General features: G+C 46.6%; 1 protein-coding gene across 1 annotated transcript in view; it reads right to left on the reverse strand.

The window, feature by feature from the left end:
• The window catches only part of AGPAT1 (1-acylglycerol-3-phosphate O-acyltransferase 1), a 34,826-nt gene extending 12,607 nt beyond the window's left edge, over positions 1-22,219 (reverse strand). Inside the window, exon 1 of the mRNA XM_044419392.1 lies at positions 22,164-22,219. The gene's annotated coding sequence lies outside the window, so the exon portion shown is untranslated. The remainder of the gene's footprint in view (positions 1-22,163) is intronic.
• Positions 22,220-23,396: the final 1,177 nt, after the last annotated feature.

The raw sequence follows: 23,396 nt of genomic DNA on the forward strand, positions 1-23,396 counted from the left end.
GCCCCGCCCAGTACAACACTCTAACCACTACACCCCACTGCTGTGTCTGTGGCATGCTGGATGGGGGGTGATGGGAGTTGTAATCCAACACACCTACAGGAAAACAGCTTGAGGAAGGCGTGGTTATTAGGTCATAGCCTGAAGCAACACACAGGTATATGCATGCAGCTTGGAAGTTCCCCAGGCACATTTCCAGTGACTCTCCAGCCTCATAATCCTTTGCAAAGGGAAGAAGGAAAAGAAACCCATCTCTGTTCGTTCCACAGCGTAATACACTTGGGCCTGGCCATCACGTTAAGTCAAGCTCAATGAACAATGAAAGGGCATGGAAATAGGTACAATCTTTGATATGACTGAGGGGAAAACTCATGGCTGCTGGCAAGCTGCCCAGCTGCCTGGGAGCTGAGAGGTTTTGCATAGCTGCATCTAGGAATTTAAAGTATTTTTCCAGCCTTCAGCCTGGTGACCCAACTGTGTTGGGAGGAGGTCAGTCTGATTCTCCCCAACATTCTTTGGTGTGCTTTGTCTCCATCGCTGTCTCTCAGGCTCAAACCAGGCGATACTTTAAATCTGTGTCTAGCAGCTGTGACTTTTTTCACTTTTACTCTAGGGGAGGTGCAGGGCCACTGACTAGGACTCCAGCATGGTGAAGGGGGGGACATTTCTGATCTGGAGCATGACCCCACATCCACACTAGATAAAAATGGGGTGGGGAGATGCAGCTGCTAGGCACAGGCTCAAAGCAATGCCTGCTTTGACCCTTATGTGCAAATGTTTTTCCAGGCATTAAGGCTGAGCACTGCCTCCTACAGTCACGTAGCCGTTTCCATTTATACCATTTCACATCTGTACTGGCTTTTCCTTCAGAAAGGGAAAAAAAAGCCCAAAGCAGCTAACACAGTGCGATTGAACACAAAGCAAACAGTAGGGGGAAAATAAGATCAGTACAATAAAATAAGCTTGGAATCTGATGCCAGAGATGGACAGGTTTGGGTGGGACCCCAACATTTCAAGTAACTGGATAATCCTTTATAACCATTCAGGCATATTCCCCAAGCCCAGCCACTTCCATAAATAAGTGGCTAAGAATAAATGGACAATCAGAGGATCTGCTGAGCAGAAGACATGTGGTGCAGCAGCTTTCCATTTTATTTTAAATACTTCTCAGCTGCCTTTAAGAGAAGAGCCACCATGCTCATATGCACTGGCTTATACAATAAGAACCTATGTAATTATAACAAAGCAACAATAAAATCAACAATAGACCATCTAGCCAGACAGTACTGAAGCTGAGAACATGACTAAAACTAAAAATCAGAACAGTTCAATAAAACACAATCAGGAAAGAACCCAAGAAGACTATTAAATGATGGACCCTGGATGGCAACCCATTCCAGAGATGTGAAGCCACAGCAGAAAAGGCCCTCCCTTGTGTACTTATTAGCCACCTAAATGTCCTCCAAACAAGGCAAGTGAGAAACACACTCTCATTCAAGGCATGCAAGGCTGGCAACATACCAGTAAACAGCAAAGCAGGTGCAGCTTAGGCATCACTTGGCTCTCACCAACACTGGAGAAGTTGCTTTCTTTGCTGGCCAAAGTTTCTGGGCAGACTTCAAAGGCAGGCTCACATGCCTTTGGGCTGGACTACTGTAACGCAGTGTACCTATTGCATGGACGACCGAGCCAAAGCCATCCTCACCAGACTAGACCATGACTGGCACGGCAGCCTAGGCTGGCAAAACGCCTTCCTGGACACTGTAGTCACCCGAGCTTCCTCCATTAGTGCCGAGTCCAACAGGACCCCCAACCCATGTGCTGGGCTCTTCCAGGAGGAGTTCTGGAAGTCTAATGCTCCCACCTAGAGTGGTAGGTTTCCCAACCCACAGTACCTCCACCTTGCTGGAACTAAGTTGCAGATGCTTCCCCCTCACCCATCTTAATACTGGCTACAAATGCTGGTTCCACTGCCTTCCTGGGATGCACGAACAGAAACCAGAAGCTGAGGAGAATGTGTGTCCACAAATGATTCAGTCCAAACCACTGGATGACTTCCCCCAGGTCAACAAGTCTGAAGAATAAATCATCTGCTGCAGGAGGCAGGGTTGCCATGGCTCTGGGATTCGGGGAGGGCAGGGCCAGGCTCAGGAAGGAACTGGACAGGCAGGGCTCTGAAGCAAGACCCAGAGGGTCCTTGCACACCCACCCTAGGAGTCTTGACCTCTGTGGCTGAGGCCCATCTCCTGCCTTTTCGCTTGTGCAAACATGTAGCAATCTTTCCCTGGAAGGATGCTGGGAGGCAACAGCGAGAAAGAAAAAGCACCACCACCACTTCTCACACACTTGGCTGGGACATCCGGAAGAGATGCTTGGCTATTTCAGGGTTGTGCTATTCTGCCCTATCACTTCCTGCCTTCTGGCTGCTTCGAGTCACTTGCTAACAGTTGAAGAGCAAAGTTTAAGGGAAGACCCGGTGCTGCTCTGAGTTTAAGGCCTTTGCACAAGACACCCTCAATGGCCTGCTTTGCGTGCCATCACAACCTACAGCGGATGTTGAACCCTGGTGAGTCATTGCATCATGTGAACCCAGAGCATTTCCTACAGAAAAGCTTGTTCATAGGCATCAGGCCTCCTTGGCAATCCATGGCTTATTCTAGGAGTAGTTGTTCCCACAATGGGTGGTCGTGTTGCCTGAGGCAACTGACACCACTGTGGGTATGGATGTGAGGGTGATCTGGCTGCGACATCTGTCACCCTGCTCATCACCCTGATGTGGCCAGGCAGGGGTCCCCTTCCTCCCTCACCACTCCATATGCATCCCTCCTGAAACTGCGCACTTGGTAAAAAAGGATGACCATCCCAGACAGAAAAAGCGTACCATCCTTTAGGCAAGGGGGCATGACAGCAGCGCTCCCTCGCCAGAACCATTGTGGGTGTCAAGAAATGCCGAGAAGCCTCTTGGCAAGAGCGGCAAAACCCTGTTGGCACCCCTGCCACACACCGCCAGTGGCGGCTGCCTCCCCACCAGTATCTGAGCAGTACCGTGGGGTGACCACCACTCCAAGGCTCCGTGATTCCCACATGACAACAAGCACTTTGGCACTCGTCACAGCTTCCTGACCCTCTTATTTTGCTTTTCCAGGTATCACTTTCCATGATCTCCAGTTTGACAGCTAGTGACAGCCCCATCAAAGTGCCCGGGCGGCAGACAAGAGGAGCAGTCACTAGTTTGACAGCCTTCTTTTTCCAGCCTGGTCACCATGCAAGCAGCGCAGCTGGTAGTTCACGACTGCCAGCCCCAAGGACTTTGCTTGTGGCACAGCTGAAGAGGTTTGGTACCTGAGGCAAAGACCACTCGACACATAAAAATCAACCGGCTTGGCAGTTGAGTTTTAAGAGGCTGGGTATGAGGGCAGTATCCTGCACAGTACCTCAGGGCAGACAGGCAGCTTGTGGGGGCCAAGGCAGGCCATAGGGTATACGCAGGGTATTCTGTCTTCCAACTTCTCCCTACTGGTTGCCCGCCACCCGACTTGGCAGAACAGATGGGCATGACCTGAGGCTGCCACATCTGGCTTCCCAGGCAGCTGAAGCCACCACATGGCGATGCCAGCTGTCCTGTCCTCCCCTGCAAAAGACAGGAAAGGGAGGCCAACAGTGAGGCAGCCCACAACTCCTGGGCAGTCCAGCCTGAACTTGCAAGCTTGGAGGACACAGCAACCTCTCGGGCTGACGCAAGAACAGGAGAGGCTCTGCAAGGGAGAATCTATAAGCAAGAGGACCGAGTGCGCAACCTCCCAGGACTCACCGGTTCCTTCCAAATCACTGTGCCCCCGAGACCCTACTGCCACTTTTGGAACCTGACTGGGATGGGGCAGCGAAGAGAAGGAAAACACTGCCCTGACCCAAGTCAGAGCACACCCTCCATTTGGCCTTTGCCCTAAACTGAGAGATGAGTGCTCAAAAAAAACGGGGGGGCTTCTCCTCTCTAAATAACCCCTCTGTCAAAATCAGACCTAGTCTGATTTCCTAGTGAAATGCAGCAGACCTACGGGTTAGTTACTTTTTTGATTTGTACCTTCCCTTATCAGGAAGAATGAAACATGGTTAGGGTGGCGGGGAGAAGACATCCTTTAAGGTTGTAGTTCTACACATGGTCCCTCCCCAAGTAGCTGCCTCCCAGAAGTCCCAGGGGATGATGGGACCTGCAGTCCAGGCCTTCTGGGAGGCAGCTAGTTGGGGAAGGATGGTGTATTTCAGAACAGTTTCCACTGAGCTTACTTCTGAATACACAGTGTCATTGTGACTGCTGCAGGAGATGCTCTGTGCTTAAATGCACCGAAATCATCTTTGCCGCTGAGCTAAGCCATTTCAAAACAGGGGGCCATGCCAAGGATCCTTTGGCTGTCGGAGTGGGGAATTCAGTGTGGGAGAGTAGCCGTGTGAATGGGGTCCCTGGCTTCAATTCCTCACCCACGTCTCCTACAGACAGAACTTTTTAGCTCCACTCCAAAGCTTGCTGGGGAACCGGGGGTGGGGAAAGCTGCAGAGAGGAATTGACTTGTCCCATTAGGTTAATTCCATAGTGTGTCAGGCGGAAGCAGCCCTTGTTTTCCTGCGTAAGTCCAGGAAAGGCCAGACCTGTTTGATCAAATTCCTGAGAGTGGTTTCCAAACAACAAGGTGACTGCAGTCACAAAGGACCTGCCTCTCCAAACAGTCCTCAGCTGAAACCAGATACAGAAAAGGAAGCCATGGCTTGCAAGAGCAAATACTCAAAAGTTCAAAAGCTGCTGAGAGAAAGGGGTGGATTCATGTGACCTGGGGAATGGTGCAGACTGGCGGGGTGGGGGTGGTGCAGGGAGGGAGAAAAATGCAGACAGATGAGTGGAAAAATCAGTGCTCTGGGCAAGATGTAAGAAGCAGAAGGAAGGTACTTACAATTACAACTGGAAGAATTTACCCCCAGATGATGCGGAAATCGTCCCTAGCTCAGACTGCTTTTAAAAGAAGGGCTTGGCACAATGGAGCAAAGGTATTTCCCTGAATTTTGGGACAGCAGTGTGCACACAAGAGTGAGAAAAAGAAGCAGTACTGAGAATGTCAACAACAAAGAGACAATTTAAGGATCACCAAGACATTTCTTGATATACCCAGTTTTAGAAGTTTGAACAGCATCCTTTAAATGTAAGTACTTGCAGCTTAGCAATTCCACTCCCACGACCCCACAAATTAAGATCAGAAGCATCCTGCACTCTTACATACATTTCCTCGTTGCACTTTTTTGCCTTTTACTTGTAAGGACAGTCCATTGCATTCTTCCTGTGAATTGCACCCAGGAAGGGTTGTGTAAGCAATTTGTTGGGTTCACTTCTTAATGCAATGGTGAGGCCAGCCTAGGCCCACACATCAGCCAGAGAAGATACAGCAGCAGAAAGCTTGTTTTTACCCTTCCATGCCAGAAAGAACATTTAGAATTGAGAAATTAAGCATTGGGATGCCTGCATTTTGCTTCTATCCCTGTTCCTTCATAATTCCTTTTCCTTTCATGTCATGGTTTTTTTTTAGTTTGTAAGCCTGAGGGCAAGGAAGGTTTCCATTATGCACCTGTTTAACCTGCTCTGGAAGCCTTTTCTGACTGAACAGTGGAAGAAATACTGTAAATATATAAATAAATATCTTGTCCAGGCTACACATAACGCATTTGTTTCAACGTTTCCTCGTAGGCTTTGTTTTTCGTGCCATCTTCATTGTCTTCCTCTGACTATGTGCCAATTTAGAAAGGCTCTGTGGTGCCTTAGTCCTGCCCAAATTCGAAGTTCCCTCCTATCTTAGAATGGTCACACCACAAACACCTTCTTGAAAATGTTCTGGTCTGTCTCTATCAGTCCAACAAACTGTAACCTCCAGACATCTTGCACTACATCTCCCACCAGCTCCAGTCTACAAAGCTATCGGTTGTGCTGGCTAGGCTTGATGGAATTGTCATCTAACACATCTCGGGGGCATTGGGCTGGGAATGACAGAAGTCAGAGTCCAACACAACAGACTATTGTGAGGTTGGAAGAGGCTGCTCAGTATCCTCTCAAAACACAGCACCCGGAACAGGACACCGTACTGCAGGTGAAGCCTGACTAGCACAGAAGAGAGTGCAGTGATTACTTCTCATGACTCGGAAATGATGAATATTAATACAACCGACAATTGCATTTGCCCTTTTGGCTGCTTAATCATACTTTCTTGTTTTCTGCTTGCAATCAGCCAGAACCCTCCAATCTTTTTACATGTGCTGCTGTCAAGCTAAACGCCCCCTTTCATGGCCCTCTGCATTTTACTTTTGTCTGTTTATTCATTGCCTTAATTAGAGGCGAGCAACTTGTGGCCCCTGCAAGGGTTTTAGTCAAGACTCCCATGAGTTTTCACCACTGGCAGTGCTGCCTAGGGATGGTGACAGCTGTAGAAGGGAAAATCATCAGGAGAAACACAACTTGGGGACTAAATGGCTTGGGACCAGGATATCTAAAGGAACACCTGTCCCCATATATCCCTACCAGAACACTTAGGTCTTCAACAGAGGCCCTTCTACATAAGCCCATCTCAAATGATATGAGGGGGAACTGGCAAGAAAAGGGGGTCTTCTCCATTACCACACCTCAACTCTGGAATTCTCTTCCTAAAGAGGTGCAACTGGCACTCTCGTTATTCTGTTTTGTGCCGCCAAGTAAAGACTTTTTAAATTTAGTACTTGCTTTAAGAATTATGGTTTCATTATTTTTGCTGCAAGTTTTATTGTTGCTTTTATTGTTGCTTATATTATCTTCCTGTTTTGCACATTACATTAACTGGATTTTACGTGATTTTAGATGTTATTGTCCTTATTTTATTACAGCCATGTTATGTTGCTGTTCATGTCTTCCTGTGAGTTACCCAAAGAATCCTCAAGCTAAGGGGTAGCATACAAATTCAATCAATCAATCAATCAATCAATCAATCAATCTCCTCCTTGCAACCCAGCCAGAATGCTTTTGTTTCAGCCATTTCCCATTCTGTCAATGCCATTTTGCATTCTACTCCCATCTAACAAGTGTTCTGCTCTTCCTCACCGTTTTCTACCATCTGTCCCTTCATCTAAGCTGGGAGAGCCTGTTCTACTTTGGAAATCGACCAGAAAATTTCGTTATCAAGCCCTCTAACATAACATTTGAAATATATAAATATGGGCGGTCCTAATTTCATATCGCAAATCTTTTTGCTGTGACTCATCATATGGCTGTCGATAAGCTGCTCCCCCCGCCCCCCCCCCAGCTTGTCAAAATGGGAGATTGATAGTGGCCAATGATATCAGGCTGTTCACTAATGATAACAGGAAGAATTGCATGCAGTTTGCTACAGAGTAAGTTTTCCACTCTTCCAACAGGTGCAATGGAGAAAATGGGAAACACTGATTCCTGAAGGCCTGAAGGCTGTTGCAAAAAAGAAAAAACTAATTAGTCTGCATGGCTCAACAAGCCTGGGATGAAAAATGCAGGACTATGGAGACTGAGAGCAAATACCAGGAAATAAACCTGAACCACAGAATTTTGATGGATAAAACATTGATAAGAATAAGAAAATAATCCATATATTTTGGTTAAAATATGGATTGCATTTTTCTCTTCGTGTTTGTTCAGAAGATTTCTGAATTTGATGTATATTAACTGATTTGATGTTTATGCTCATAAGTGAAATTGCCCTCAATACAAGTGAGCAGTAAATATGTTGGCGTTAACTTTTAAAGTCTCAGGCTAAATTACTTGAATGATTGTCTCCTCCTACATATACCTGCACAGACCCTAAGATCATTTTTGGTGCCCCTCCTCTGGGCGTCCTGGCTGAATGGGGAGAGGCAGGGGATCAGTCAAAATAGGGCCTTTTCAGTGATGGTACCCCATTACACAATTTGTGGAAAGCCCTTTCCAGGAATGCTTGCTTACTACCTACACTGAGGTCGTCTTAGTGCCAGGTGAAACCCTTTTTATTTTCCAAGATTTTTCGTTCTTTTTATTTTTAAATATGTTGCTGTGTTTTAGATCATCACCTGCTCCTGAAATTTTATTCTGGTTTTATTCTGTTTTAAACTTTAAATGATTTTTGTTTTATGATTTTATCACGCTGTAAGCTGTCATGCTTTGGGCACATCATGAGAAGGCAAGACTCACAGAAGATGACAATCATGCTAAGGAAAGCTGAAGGCAGAAGAACAGGAAGACCAAATAGGAAATGGATGGACTCCATCAAGGAAGCCACAGGCTTGAATTTACAAGAGCTGAGCAGGTCTGTGAGGGACAGGGCGTTTTGAGGGCTCTCATTCATAGGGTTGCCGTAAGTTGAAGATGACTTGATGACACACAACAACAACAACTTTTGCAAACTATCCAGAAAGTACTGGTTATTAGAAGTTATTTATTGCTGTTATTGAATACCCTGACAAACTTTATAAAATGAAAACTGCTTCTCTCTGGCTGTAACTGGGCCTCCTTCTGAGAGAAGAATTGAAGAGATGTTGCCAAGTGACAGGGAAAACAAAGCTGGTCTCTTAAAAGTTGGATGTGGTAACAGGTCTGCAAGGAAAGAGGTGTGAAGCCCCCAGTTCTACCACCCGCAGATCCAGTGAGAAGGTTCAGGTTACTAAAAGGAGGGGATAAGGAAAACTCTGTCTAAAAGAGACCTTGCTAGCCAGACTGGTTGGCTGTCTGATTCAGTGCAAAAGCATCTTCAATGAATTTGCCCAAACATGCCCTGGGCTTGGAAAAGGTCAATGTAGGACAATCAGACTGCCTTAAGAGAGCCTGGCAGCAACCACAGGGCAAGAAACAGGCTTGTGGCCAGATCTCGCTGACTTACAGCAACGCACGCTGCTAGCAGCAAGTGGTGACTTTAGACCATCCACCCTTCCGAATCACTAAAGGAAAAGTAAACACATGAACAAAGAAAAACGGGTAGGTGACAGAGAAATCCTAACTCTACTTATGAATTGGGAAAAGCTCTCAGGATAACACAATGGGAATGTGAATTCAGGATGAAACAGCCTGTAATGTATGTAATGCATGCTGCAGATCTGGAAGAGGTGCACAAGAGAGTAACGAAAAATTATCAGGGTTTTGAACCACTTTCTGTACAAAGAAAAGCCAATTTCTGGAGCTTTTTAGTTTAGAAAGAAGCAGAGAGGGAAGCAGGCACAAGGAACAGCCTTCTCCAGCTTGGTTCCTTCTAAATGTCTTGGGACTACAATTTCATTATCCCTAGCCAGCATGGCCACTGGTGATGGGAGATGCAAAGTTATGAATGATGAAGAACAGGAATGCAGCCCTGAGGTGTTTGGGGTGGGTGAGGAATAGGAGGGAGGGGGCCATTTGTTTCAAATCCTGATTATGGGTATCTAAGACACATTCGTTAACATAACAAGAGTCATCCTGGTTAAGACCAAATGTCTCTGGAGCCCAGCTTCCAAGCAGATGGCCTGATGGGATGGACAGGAACACAATCCGTCTCTCCTGCCATTGCTCCCTGGCAACAACTGCTATTCAGAGTAGAAATGGATGACTCTTCCCATTGCTCATTTTTCCAGGCTTAAGTCTGGTGTGTTTACAAGAGCTGAGCAGAGACAGGATATTCTGGAGGACATTCTTTCATAGCGCTGCTCTAAGTTGGAGATGGATGGCATGTAACATGAAGTTTTGTTCATTCCAATCTTGAGAGGTTAAAAAAGACAAATATGTATAAATAGTTTGCCACACATTTCTGCTAATGCACACTTTTTTGTAGGCATGTTAACTATTATACTTCTTTACAAGCAATGCTCTCCAACAGAGTGATTTTTAAAGAACACTGTTTACATTAATATGCTTTCTTCTGATTTGAAAACTCACTCACAACAATACAGGGAAAGGCAGATTTCAGAGAAGAGAGCTCAGGTTTGCACAGTGCAGGATTGGCGGCCCTGGGTATGTGGGCCATCCGGCTTTTCATGCTCTTCTGCATCCCTGGCCCTCACCTGAAGGCCCCCGTGGCAATGTCTAAGTGCCACAGCTGCAGAAGAGCAGTCCCAACAGACCTCCTTGAACTAAACAACTCCCACCACTCCAAGACAGCAGCCACTGCCACTTAGATTCAGATTCATTGTGCGGCTGGGCTGGTTTCATTCGCATATCATGCCGTGCCAGCCCTCTCTGCCCAGGCATGCACGAACGCCCAATCAAAGAGGTAATTCAACAGAGACAAAAGAATTATGGTTTACAAGCTGAGGCAAAGCCACAAGAATGGGAAACTCCATGGCCTCGGGCACCCAGGGTGCAACGCAGCAGACAGGAACACAAGCCTACATTGTCCAGGCAGCATCCACTCCACACAGCATTTTCCTACAGTTAAGAGTGCCAGGCCGACAGTGAGCCAGTAGGCAGCACATGATGTGTGCATCTGTCAACATCACGTGCGGGGACCAATCTGCCCAAGTATCAGACACTGCTCCTTGCGCTCAAGTGGCATGGAGGGATTCTAAAATGTGTCAAGTGGCCCTTGGTTTCAAGTAATCTCAATGTTCTAGGTCAGGCAGAAAGAAATCCACATGCTTCTGCATTTCAACTTTCAGAAGCTTCTGCCAGCATGGCTAGCTGTGAGTTGAAGTCCCAAACCTGTGGAGACCTTTCTTCTACCCACCACTGTTCCAAGTCATGGGAGTAAGTCCCATCACTGCAGAGTACACATTCCAGTCCCTAAGTTCCCACATGGGCTCTTGTTCTCATTTACAAGGTCCTTTGCACTTCCCCCAAAGAGCTCCTGAGCTTTAGTTCTAACCCATCCTCCCCGCTGCTCTTAAGACCTAGCCCAGCTGCCCAAGTATACTGGACTGTGACTTCCAACATTTCCAGCAAGTGTTCACAGGAAAGTCCTCCTATTGCATCACCGTAATAATTGCAACAGGTTGGTCACCAGCTACAGAAACAGAACCCACGGTTTGTTGTTGATTTACAAGATCTGGCATCTCATTATTTCTGAACTTACTATCATGGCTTATCCCTGTTCATACAGCTGTCTGTCTTGAAATGGAGGTACTTGGAAAGAGCAGCCTGAAAATAAAAGTGCTCTGAAGGCTGGTAAAATGAGCAGGAGAGGGGAAAAAGGAGCAGGTGCATGGCAAAGCAGGCATCTGTTGGTATGCATGCCAAACCATTCATGGCTAAATCAACAAGCCATGGCCAACATAAACCATGGCTTAATGTTACATATGAGAACAGCCAAAGACTGGAATTAAAAGAATTGTCCAACACAATGCCATGAAATGCATAGAATAGGTGGGATTTGCGTCATTAGAGCTCAGCTTTTTTTGTTTTGTTTTGGTGGGGGGATCTTCAAGCACAACCCTTACAGTGGACCTCTTTAATCTGGAAGGGGACCATATGACATGAGGAGCACTCACATGACTTCCATTTTTCTTGTTGTGCCATGAGAGTCTTTTTGTAATTATTTTTTAAAAACTGAATCTTGTATTTTCATATAACATCCAGGGCAGGTTATAAAATCTTGAAGTTGGAACATAAACCACAACAGCTACTGAAGTGCAGGTCACAAGCAGATTCTTTTTTTAAAAAATTAAAAATTGATGGCGCCACTGAGATGGCATTACTGAGATGACACAGCCATTCTGATATGCCAGCAAACGGCCAGCCTCACCATCCCCCAGCTGCCATCCACCAACCACCGGTAGAGACACAACCAGGGCTTTTTTTTGTCATAGAATGCACTGGAAGGGCATTCTGGCACCGTTTTTTGACGGATTTTTTCAAGTGATTGTGAATAGCCCTGTTGGGCTAGCAGGTCGGTGGCAACAATCATTAACACAGTGCCTGCGGGCTGCTTGTGTGTCAGCGCTGATTGTGAGGGCGCTGCTCAGCTTGGGATTGGTGGTGTGGTTGCGCACTGAGTGCTTACTGCCGGTGGCTACCATTATGTTTATGTGTGTGTAGAGTGACTGGCTACGTGCAAAAGGTAAATAAGTTCTTTATGTCAAAAAAAGTTGGTGAATTGAAAATCTTTTTTAGTGTAAAAGTGTGACTTCAAGAAGTGAGTTCTGGCACTTTTTTTTTTTTTTTTTACAAAAAAAGCACTGGATAGAACCAAATGGAACGAGAGGCAGAGGTCCTTTTCAATGATTCAACGTGACCCATCAGGCTCTCTATGTATTCATGTACTCAAAACCAGTCTGTTTTTTAGCAGGCCTCTGAATTCAACTACTCCTGCAATGGATCATTTCTTTCTTTGATACAGTTTTTGATGTTATTATGTAAGTTGCATCCATGTTTTGATCATGCTTTTGGATACCTGATTTTATGGCTAATGTTATTTTTAACCTAATCACAACAACATTAGCTAACCTGAGGGGGAAAGTAAAACAGCAACTGTACCCCATCTGCCTGGCTGGGATCAACTGCCATCTCCCAGAAATGCTAGTGAGTAGCCAACTGGTATTCAGAGTTGCTTATGTTTGTTTTGCTTCCCAATCCTTTAATGCTGTCTGTCAGATTATACATCAGTGTTAGATCATACATTGTAAATTTTAAGTGCATTAGCAGAAAAGCAGCAATGCATACAAAGGGTAGAACACACAGCCTTGTATTTGATAACATTCTCCAGGTCACCAGAGGCAACCAGAAATTCCCCATAGGCAAGTGAGCAGCCTGGCAGAACAAAGACAGATCACTCCATTCCTCCTTCACCAGCCAACTTGCTCTTTCTGTTAACTGCAAAGGAAGGAAAGTTTCTTCCTTCACAAACAGGATGGAAGTATTTACATTCTTGTTGTTGTTACATTCACATCCCACCTTTACCTCCAGGAAGGATAAGATGCCTTCCCCTCTCCATTTCAACCTCATAAAAACACTGTGAGGTAGGTGAGTCTGCACATCAGTGACCCGCTCAAAGTCATCTACTGAGATCCACAACCAAGTTAAGACAATCAAGGGCAGGCAGTGGGCAAGGAACAAATTGTTTTATCCCTTCTCTGTCAGTCTACTTGGCACAAGGCAATTTGTTTTCACTAACCTACTAACAAGGGAAGTAGCCCTTTCCAGGCTTGCTGGCTGCAAAAATGGGTTTTTCTTCCTCTGCAGCCTACAAAGGAATGTGGACTACTCATCTCCAAGATGGTTCATAAGAAGAGAAGTAGGGACTTGTCATCTTTGCAGGCTTACTTACAAGGCTGAATCCACAAACAAACAGAAGTCCACTCCTAACCAAGTTTCTTGGCTTCTAGCCTTGACAGACCATTTGCCCCAGCAGGAATTACGCAAAAAGCTTAGATGATGTCTAAGAGGAGCTTTGTCAATGGCCAGTTCAGTGCTTGACAGCCAGGCCATGGCTGGTTAGAAGACAGTTCTGACCTGAAAAGCCCTGTGGGGAAAGGCACCCAGGGCACATGTGGTAATAACGATGTGCACGTATCCCAGCTGACAGACCTTATGTAAATCTCTCAAGGAGGCAATACTATCTTCTGTAGATCTGGCTTGGAGACGTACACAGTATGTGCACCCACAGCCACCAATACTCACACTCATCTCAGGATGACACAATCCCAAATGAATTATACTAGTATCTGGTAAACACCCCAGATACAGCCTTTCCACCCCCAGCAAAAGCCAGCCCAGAACACCCTGCAGTTCTCATCTGGGAGCTTCTGTGGCACTTCGTGCAACCACTTCCAAATGAAACTGCCCCAAGAACATAACTTTCCCTCTGGTTTACCCTCCCAACTTACGAAAGTGGGAATAGGGATATGTGGTGCTATGGTGCAAAGAGGCATACAAACATCTGGCATGTTCAAATGTATGTTGTGGCACAAATCATGTATCCATGTATGTATACATGTATGTGTGCACAATGGCACAAATCTTTACTGCCCTCAGTGGCTGTTACTGCAAGTGACAATCACAGTAACAACCACAATAATGACGTTAATAAGAATAAGACGATGGCCTCGATTGAAGGCCATTTACTCAATGCTGGAGGAAAAAATCCAGAATCAATTGTTGGGCAATACCAGTATTGCTGAGATCTGTAACATCAAGTCTGCAGGCACCATTGTGACCCCACATACAGACATGTCCTCCAGGCTCCCTGCCCTCAATTTTTATTTCTCAGGCTTTTTAAAACAACTCTTAGTATTTTTCTTAATTGAGAGGCTGGCATGCTGCAAAACTGAATGTTTCCCTCCAGCACTGTGAGCCTACCTGAACAAGGCCGCTTGGCTACAGTTTTCCACACTCTGGTTCCTTGTTGCTTGAATTACAATGCATCATACACAGGATTGCCCTTTGGATGTGGTTCAGAAACTTCTGCTGGTCCAAAACACAATCATATTACTCCAGTGCTTTAAGTTTTGTACTACTCCCAAGCTGTTTCCAGGCCCAGTTCAAAGCTTTGCTATTAACCCATAAACCCTTAAACAATTTGGGGTCAATGTACCTGAATGTACCTGTTTCTTCCCATATATAGCTGCTTGGAGCCCAAGATCACCTTCAGATATCCTTCTCTGGGTATCGCCCACACACACACAAAAAGAAGCAGATGGCTACTAAAGAGAGGGTCTTTTAAGTGGTGGTACCCCAGCTATACAATGCTCTTCCTGGGTGGCTCACCTGGCACTAACATCGAGATCTTTCTGATACCAGGCAAATATATTCTTGTTTTCCAGGCTTTTTAGTCCTTTAGTTTAAGAATTGCATTAGCACTTCAAGGCTTTTACACTGGTCTTCTCTTTTGTTTTGTTTTAAATTTAAGGTTTTTATATTGTGTTTTACCTTATTATAGTACTATATGGTTTAAAGTTTTGTTTTGTGAACTACCCAGGCAGCTTCAAAGTAAAGTAAAATAAAAACTTAAATAAAACGCTTCTTCTTTTAAATGTACAAACTTGGAAACTTCTGCACATTTAGAAAGTACTACAATTATACACAGCCCAATAATACTATTATTAATGGTTCTATTTGGCTTCCATATTGATGGGCACTCAGCCACTTAAACAATAGCAATAATAGTCATTATGCACATTATTACTATGTCACCATTGTCACTATTAGCATGGGTAGTATCACTACTATTAGAATCTCCAGCATGGCACCCATTAGCTTCAATGTGCCTGCAGACATTTCTCTGGGTGCAACAATGCAGAGGCTGCCATGTGCAAGCGCTTGCCTCCAGCACCATCTTTATTTATGCCACTGGGTCCCAGGTTCCTCAGGCCCAACAGCTGGGTCTTCTGGAACGAAAGCTGGAGTCAGAAAGGGTGGGTTCAAAGGAGTGGCCTTGCATGTTGGAACTCAGATGCCATCTGTCATTTTATCACAACACTGGTGTATTATTTCTATCCTGCTCTTCCTCCAAGTTCTCTCCCTGCGCCCTATCAGATCCTCATAACCGGCCTAGAAGGGAGGTTGGCTAAGAGATGGCATCTGGCCCAAGCTCGCCCAATTAGCTTCAGAGTCGGACATTTATGTGTCACAGAAGTGTCTAAAGCAGCCTTCCCGACACATCTGGACGGCAACACCCAGAATCCCCAGGCACTGGCCCTGCTGGATGGGAATTCTGAGAGTGGTGGTCCAAATGCCTCTAAAGGCCACCAGGTTGGGGAAGGCTGCTTGAAAGCATACTCAGTCAACAACAGTCCACTGCAGCCTGGTGCCTGACTGATGCACCGTACTCAGGCCTTCCCAAGGCTCTGCCGACCAATCCAGAAGAATGCACCCATCCTGCGGTTTTGCCCCACCATCACGAACACAGATGAGGCCTTCTCAGTTTGCTGTCAGCTGTGGTCAGGAACTGCCAGCCCTGGGTCACATCCTGTCCCCCTGAATTATGCCACACAAACTCCCCAAAGAGATGGATATGAATGAAGGCATCATCTGGCAAGAGCACTTGGCAATATGTCACTGGGCAAGGCACAGCCGTCTCTTCTACTGCTGGCCTGGAGCAAAACTAACGGAGGGCGGGCTGTGCAGGGAAAACCTACCATTTAAACCAGGCTTCTAAACATTCACATGAAGGAAGACCCCAAGTAGGACAACAGCACCACAGAAAACATTCAAAGGATTTTCCCCCTTTATACCCATGTTGTGGCTAGGACAGCAAGCTTAAGCGTTGTATAGAAATCTTTCTGTTTATGTTATTACATTACTTTTATATCACTCATGGAGCAACCCAGTGCCCTCACCTCTAATAAGCCTCCAAACTTAGAACAAGCTGCTGTGGAAAGTCTGTGATGCCGCTGTGCTTCGCACCATGTATTTTATCTAGATGGTAGTTTTCAGCTATCTAGCAAAGCTTCCAGGTGGGGAAGGGAAGGAGGCTGGGACCCCAGTAGGTACAGTGTATACTCTTGGCTCCAGCCTCACCCCTTCCCTGCCCTGCCCCCAAGAACACCCTTTTTGTTCTCTCCAAGGCCCAGTTTAATGTATGAGAGCGTGGCCAGTGTGGTCTGCTCTGCACTGGATGCAAGGGAATTGGAAAAGGGGCTTGGCCTTCAAGTGTTCCAGTGCTGAGATTGCAGGATCTCAAACTCTGAGCAATCCTACAACCGTCACTCCTGGCAATGCCAGGAAGCCAGAGGACTGCACCCTTGATATCCTAAACCCACACCACAGACACACACAGCATAAAACCACCATCAAAACAGTGAGAGAGCAATACATCCCTCAAAGCATTGAAGCAAGACCACCATAAAGCACAGCAGTTCCAGAGTCAATTAAAACCTCAACTTACTTTCTGCTCTTGAAACAAGTGTGGGAGTTGTTACAAAGCACAGATGCAACCGCTGAGAAAGCCTGCTCATGTACTGTTTCTTCTGAACACACCTGGCTGTGGAATGACTGATAAGACCTCCTTGGAAGATCTTAGAGGTTGCATGGGTATATATAGCAGAAGTTAGGCAGTCAAATATGAATGAGAGAACTCATGAAGCCAGCCCAACGAGATTATTGGAGTATTTGATATGTAAGCACATTTTCCCCTTCCTCCCACCCTTCTTTTGCTCTGTCCAAAGGTTCAAATCAGGCCATATATTATTGGAAAGGGTATGCTAAAGGATAATGAAATTTTTATTTTAATGTTGCTCAATTTAGTACCTAAAAGGAGTTTTCCAGTGCTAGTCTGATAGCCACAGGTGACAAGAAAAGGCTTGCAAAACGAGTGGGTTGCCAGAGAAAGAACGGAGCATGCGGCCCCTCCCGTGCACCATGCACAGAAGCCAAGTAGGCTGCTGCCAGAAGAGGGAAGCCGCCGCCGCCGCCTCCTCCACGACCAGCGTAGAAAAGACAGACTGACACACTGGGCATAATTAGGAAAGGAATAAAGAAAAACCTGCCAATATCATACCACCCTTACACAAATCTACAGTGTGAGCACTGTGGGAATGCTGTGTACGGTTTGGGGGATCATATTTATAAATGGTTATTGCAGAGGTGGAAAGGGGCAGGCCCTGACGATCAAGGGGCTGCGACAAGTCCCCATGAGGAAAGCTTAGCACAGCTGGGGTTCTCTAGCTTAAAGAAAAGGCAAGTAAGGGGAAACATGATACAGATGTGGAAAAAGTAGGCAGACACACTTTCCTCTCACTCGTCTAATACCCAAAGCGGAACAATGGGTACACTAGAATATGCAGGTCTTTGGTCGAGTCCAGCAGGGCTCTTTGCAGCCATGATCTTATCAACAGGAGTTTGCCCTTGACGCAGCAATTTACGGTACAGTGGTTGTCTGCTACTGCTCCTGAAGGTTGGTGGAGGACTGCAGAGAGAAATCACTTATCCGCAACTAATAAATTAATAATAAACAAAAATGCAGTGCGACCTAGTGGCTACACAGCCCCGGAAGGTCCAGGTTCTAGTCCCCACTTGACTAGGAAGTTGCCTGGGTAATTCTGGGACAGTTGCTGACTCTCGGCCTGACTTAGTTCACAAGGTTACAGTGAGGATAAAATGGAGAGGAGGATGAGTCCTCTTAGCAGCCTTGAGTTCCTTGCAAGAGGACAATAAAGACAGGATATAAATCATAAATAAATCCTGTGGTAATAATCAGAAAGCCCTCTCTCTGCAGTTTTCTCCTCTCACCTAACCCTTTATATATCCAGAGAATTTGTTCACACCACCTTGTGCAAACATATCTACTTAAAAGTCATATGCAAAGAGCTCTAGAGCCCAGGTATTACTTTACTAGCAATCTGCCCAGTTTCTGCCTCCTACAATACCACCTATCTAAGCAGTCACTTCAGCTCATATTCCTTATCATTATTCCATTCAAGTGATCTCTGAAGGATTCCTCCCACCTTAATTCATCATTGTGCTGCACTGCAAATTCCAGTTCAAGGCTCCTGTTGAAATTCTGCCCTGAGCTACAAATGCCATGCAGCTGAGTCTGTGTTTACTCAGAAGCAGGTGAAGAGGGTGTAGGATTGCAGCTTCAGGGACCTACTGGTCTTCACCCTCGGTGTTCCCATCTGTAGCACAAGGGCAGCAGGATTCCCCTATGTATCATAAGAATGACTGAAATATGTAGGCAAAGCACACTGAAGACCTGAAAAACTAGCATAAAAATGCTGACTGTCGTAACCACTTTGTCCCCCTCCTTGCAGTCCAGCCAAACCAAATGGTTGGCAACGCCCAAGGGGCACCAATGCTCCCCCTTAGGGTGCCTTAACTCCTAATTTATTTTTAATAAACACATTTAGCTGTGAAATAGGTTTCTGTTGGTGCTGAAACTAGGAATTAAACTAGTTTAGCCTCAGCTGCTGGGTCCTAGACCCTTTCCCTACCTTGTAATTCAAGTGTTCTGGGAAGCTTATTGCATCTATATCTTACTTGTTTTCCTCTTGTGAGATTACTTGTCTTTGCCTCACCTCCCATGGCAGCCATTTTGACACTTGTCAAATTACCAATTGTGTCCATAGCCCCAAAAGATTACTTAACTCTGGTCTACTGGTTCTTCCCCCACTCTGGCCAAATATTGCTAAAACAGGGTTGAAAAGGTTCTATACACAATTCCTACATTTCTATATTGCTCTATTTTTTCACTTCTAATTATATTTGCAAGATCCTACCCTTCCAAGGGTTGCTGTACCCACAATGGGTTGTTGTGTCATCTAGGAATTGGCCACAAAGCCACGAGTGACAACCTCCTCTTGGCACGCACCACTGCAGTTGTCCCCAAAGCACCCAAATGAAATGTCCCCCACCAGCTTGCATTTCTCCCAATTTTAATTATGAGCAACAGTGAATCTCCTGAGGTTTTTTTCTCTTTAAACTGTTTCCAAGGGAGAGATGACAAAGGTCAGCTTCTAAGCTAGCTTCTTCTCCTCATTTTGACAGCGTTAGACAGCTGTTGCTTGTGGTTGTAGTTGTGGTTGCCAAAACTTTTCTATTATTGTTTTGTGGAAAAACATTGCATCTAAAAATTATACACAGTTGCACAACTGTGCAGATTTCATGTCTCAACTGAAGCTCTGATATGGTGGGTGTCTGCTGTCGACCATGGTCATTACCCAGGAGAAGCGCCAAATATTTTTCTCCCTGCTTCCATTTCTTGAGAGCTGGTAAAACATGGGCTATCAAGCGAAACCAAAGGCACGAAGAATCTTCATATAAACAAAAGGCTGGTATCCTTCCAAGCTGTCAAAGCTGTCAGAATGTCTTCCCTTAAAAAAGGGAGTGTGCACTTTTGCACTTTTCAGAGCACCTAAAGGCTTGGAAGTGCACCAAGAGAGGGAGATAATGGGAGATAACATGTGGCGGAGATAAGAATCCCAAATCCTAACCTTTTCCATTCAATGATCCATCTCATTTCTTTTCTTGGTAAGCTCTTTTTTTTGTTAGCTGTCTGGACAAACCAAAAGAGGGGAAAGCAATTGGAGCCTCTTTTGGGCAATGTCCAAGACTGTACCTTCTGTATTTGTCCAGCAGGCACCTCCCAGGACATTGCCTCAGCTGATGCTTCTAATCCCTGCAGTTGCACAATTGTGCCTAAAACAAAAACAAAATAAAATGCAACTGTTTCAAGCAAAAACATTTTGTATAAAGTAATTAAGTGAATATTTGACAACCACAAATTTGAAGGGACTGCCTGCTGCTAAAAAAAGGATTACAGCAGTTGGTGTAATGGTTAGCTTTCATGATCTCCTGGAAAAAAAAGTTTAATGGGAACAAAAAGCCATGGCATGTGTGAGACAGGTCAAGATTGTGGTGGGAGAGGAGGAGGGTGAGGGAACCCAATTGTCTGACAAACCCCTGTGGACTGTTTCATACAGAAACAACCCATTGTGGCTTACTGCCATTGGGCTAGTGCAACATGTGAACATATCCCATGTTGGAGGGACAGGAATAAATCCAGTTGCCCTGAATTGAAGCCCCTCTTCAGCCACGACAGTTCAGCCTCAGTTTTGTCATCCATACAATGGGATTCACAAGACTTAAATACCCAATACAGCAGCATCATAGAAACAAATGCCTTGTACAATCACCACACCCCACTGTGACTTGTTTAAGTCCCAATGACTGGTAGAGTGCTCCAACCACCATTTTGAATATGTAATTCGCAGCAGACAGGCACAGTGGGTTATGGGAAGCTTTAAAAATTCTAGTATAACCCTGGAACAACCCATAAGACATGTGTTTGCAGTGGCTTGCATATTGAAAATGGCAGCTAGCATATGTCACAAAGCCCTCCAGGTTAATTCATCCATGGTAGTTTGCCAGTAGGGTGGTTGTTGTAAAGATAAAATGGAGCTATATAAGCCACTGTGGGTTCCTCACAAGAGGAAAAAGCGGGTTATAACCACCGTGCAATGCTAATGATGGGCAGACAGGCCCTTGGTCCACCCAGCACTGATTATCAGTGGCTCTGCAGGGTTTCAGAACAGGGGCTCCAAGTTGGGGCCTTCTGTATGCAAAGCAGCTGCTCTGCTACTGAGCTACAAGCCCTCCCAACCATTAAAACAAAAAATAAAGTAATACCAGAGGCCTGCCTTCTACAGCAGCTATAAAAATTAGCCCAGAACAAATTTACACATTCACACCCTTCACTGACTCAAGCACCTTCATTCAACCCGTATCTTCCAAATAAGTTTTCAAAATCATAGCCCCCAAGCTTTTCCTATCACAAGTCCTTTCCGGAAAGGTTCCACCCAAAGCAATATGTCAAACATCCCTTCCTGTATAGCTTTTGCCCAGCTTTAACACCCAGGGGCTATTCTCTCTTCTCGCAGCACACATATCCAGTCATGCTTTCCAATTCTCACCCATCACAAGCAGCTCAGGGCGCTCCTCCATGCTGCAAACCCCTACCACCGCCAGCACCTCAATTTTCTTCCCTCCTCCCAACCGGCAATTATACCTCCCCCTCCCCTCTTTCCCTCCCACAAATTGTAGCATTCATCATAGTAGGAATCATTCCAAACCCTGCTTTCCCTATGAACACATACCCTATCTCCAAGCTGTTCCCCACTGAAAATTACCCCCAATCTGTATTTTCCATCACAGCCGCCCCATACACGTTAACTTTCCAGGCCCTATCCAAGGCCCTCCTCCTTCCTCCGAGTTGGACCTCGCAGCTCTCTTCCACCACAAGCACCCCACATTGTACCTCTCCAGCATCCCCATCACAGCCACCCGAGATTTCCCCCAAGCATCCTTCCCATCCACTCTTCCCCCCAAAAATCCCTACCTTCCCCGCATCACTGTAACAACCCCCACCCGACACATGCAGCATTCAGTGACCCTGGCCTCTCATTCCACTCCCGCTTTCCCAAAAAACCCAGCAGCTGTCGCGCCATCGGCGTCGGTCTTTGGGGCAGCCTGGCCAGGAGGGGAAGCCATCTCCGCCCCACCCCGCTCCCAAACACGGCAGGGCTGCCTTCCCACCCTAGAAGTAATTCAAGTAACGCGCATTCCCATCTGAAGAGGGAGAGCCCCTTTCGGGCCAAAAAATGTAGCCTAGCCCCACCAAGGATACCTGCCCCAAGTTCAAGCTCCCACCCCGACACCCTAGAAGGCGCCCCTCCTCAGCCCACCCCAAATTAAGCCTCCCAGAAGCGTCCTTCCTCCTCCCGCAAGCGAACCCGCCCAGCGTGAATACAATGGCCCCTCGCCTCACCTGGCTGCGCGGGGCCCCCTTGCTGGGGGCGCGGGGCGCGGGGCTCCTGAAGGCCCCCGCCCGGCTACCCCCTGGGCCTCCTGGACCAGGCCATGATGGTGGAGATGGTGGTGCAGCGTTTGCCGCTGCTGCTGCTGTAGGGATGCGCTGCAAGAGGAGGAAAAAATAAGGTGGGGAATAAAAAGAGGAGAGGAGGAAAAGGCTCCCGAGGAGGGGGGGTCGGCGGGGGAGGAGGGGGAGGGTCAGGTGTCGGATGCGCGAGCTTGGCTGGCAACTGATGCCGCTACCGGCGCGGGCCACTTCCTCGGGGGTTGGGGGAGAAAGGCAGGAAGTAGGGGGCAGCTGATGGGCAGCCCCAGCCGCCAATGGCAGCCGGGCTCTGCTCCCTCCTTTTTTTTCCCTCGCGCGCGCTCTGCCCCCCCACCCCGTGACCACTCTGCTCACTCAGCAGCACCGCCGCTTTTCTTCTGCCGCTGGCGCCTCTCGCGCAGCCTCGCTTCTCTGTTCCTCCTCGCCCTCTTCCTCCTCCCCTTCGCTGAGCGTCGTTCATTCATTCGCGTTCATTCATTGCCGCTATCCATCCGGCCGTGGCAGGGGCTGCTCTCTCTGTGTGTGTTGCCTTCCCCTCCTCCTCTTCCTCCTCCGTCGAGGAAAAGAATGCACAGGCGGCCGCGTTGTTGTTGCCCTTTTGGCGTGTACGTGTGGAACTGGGCACGGGTTCTCTGTTCCAGTGGAGGTAAGCACGGAGCTGCGCATGGAAGAGACAACGCACGACAGCCACTGGCCTACTCGGAAGTAAAAGCCCTCGCCCTCATCGAGCCGGAGAAGAGCTTGCTGCCAGGTTGTTGCTAGTCGCGAAGTCGTGCCCAACCCATCGCGACCCCAAGGACAACACTCCTCCAGGCCTTTCTGTCCTCCACCTTCCCCAGCAGGCCACTTAGGCTCACGCCGATTGCTTCAGTGACTCCATCCAGCCACCTCATCCTCTGCCGTCCCCTTCTTCTTTTGCCATCTTATTGTTCCCAGCATTAGAGTCTTCTCCAGGGAGTCCATCCTTCTCATTAGGTGGCTAAAGTATTTGAGTTAAGGTTAAATCTGCCAGGTTAAGTCTACATAAATGACATCGAGGATAAAATCCCACTTTACATATGACTACTCAAGAGTGGAGCCATTGAAATGAATGGGACTTAAGTTAGTCATGACTAATCGAAGGCATGTTAATTTCAATTATTG

Source organism: Varanus komodoensis, unplaced genomic scaffold (assembly GCF_004798865.1).
Source record: "Varanus komodoensis strain SLA01 unplaced genomic scaffold, ASM479886v1 scaffold102, whole genome shotgun sequence".
In the NCBI taxonomy this organism is placed as follows: Eukaryota; Metazoa; Chordata; class Lepidosauria; order Squamata; family Varanidae; genus Varanus; species Varanus komodoensis.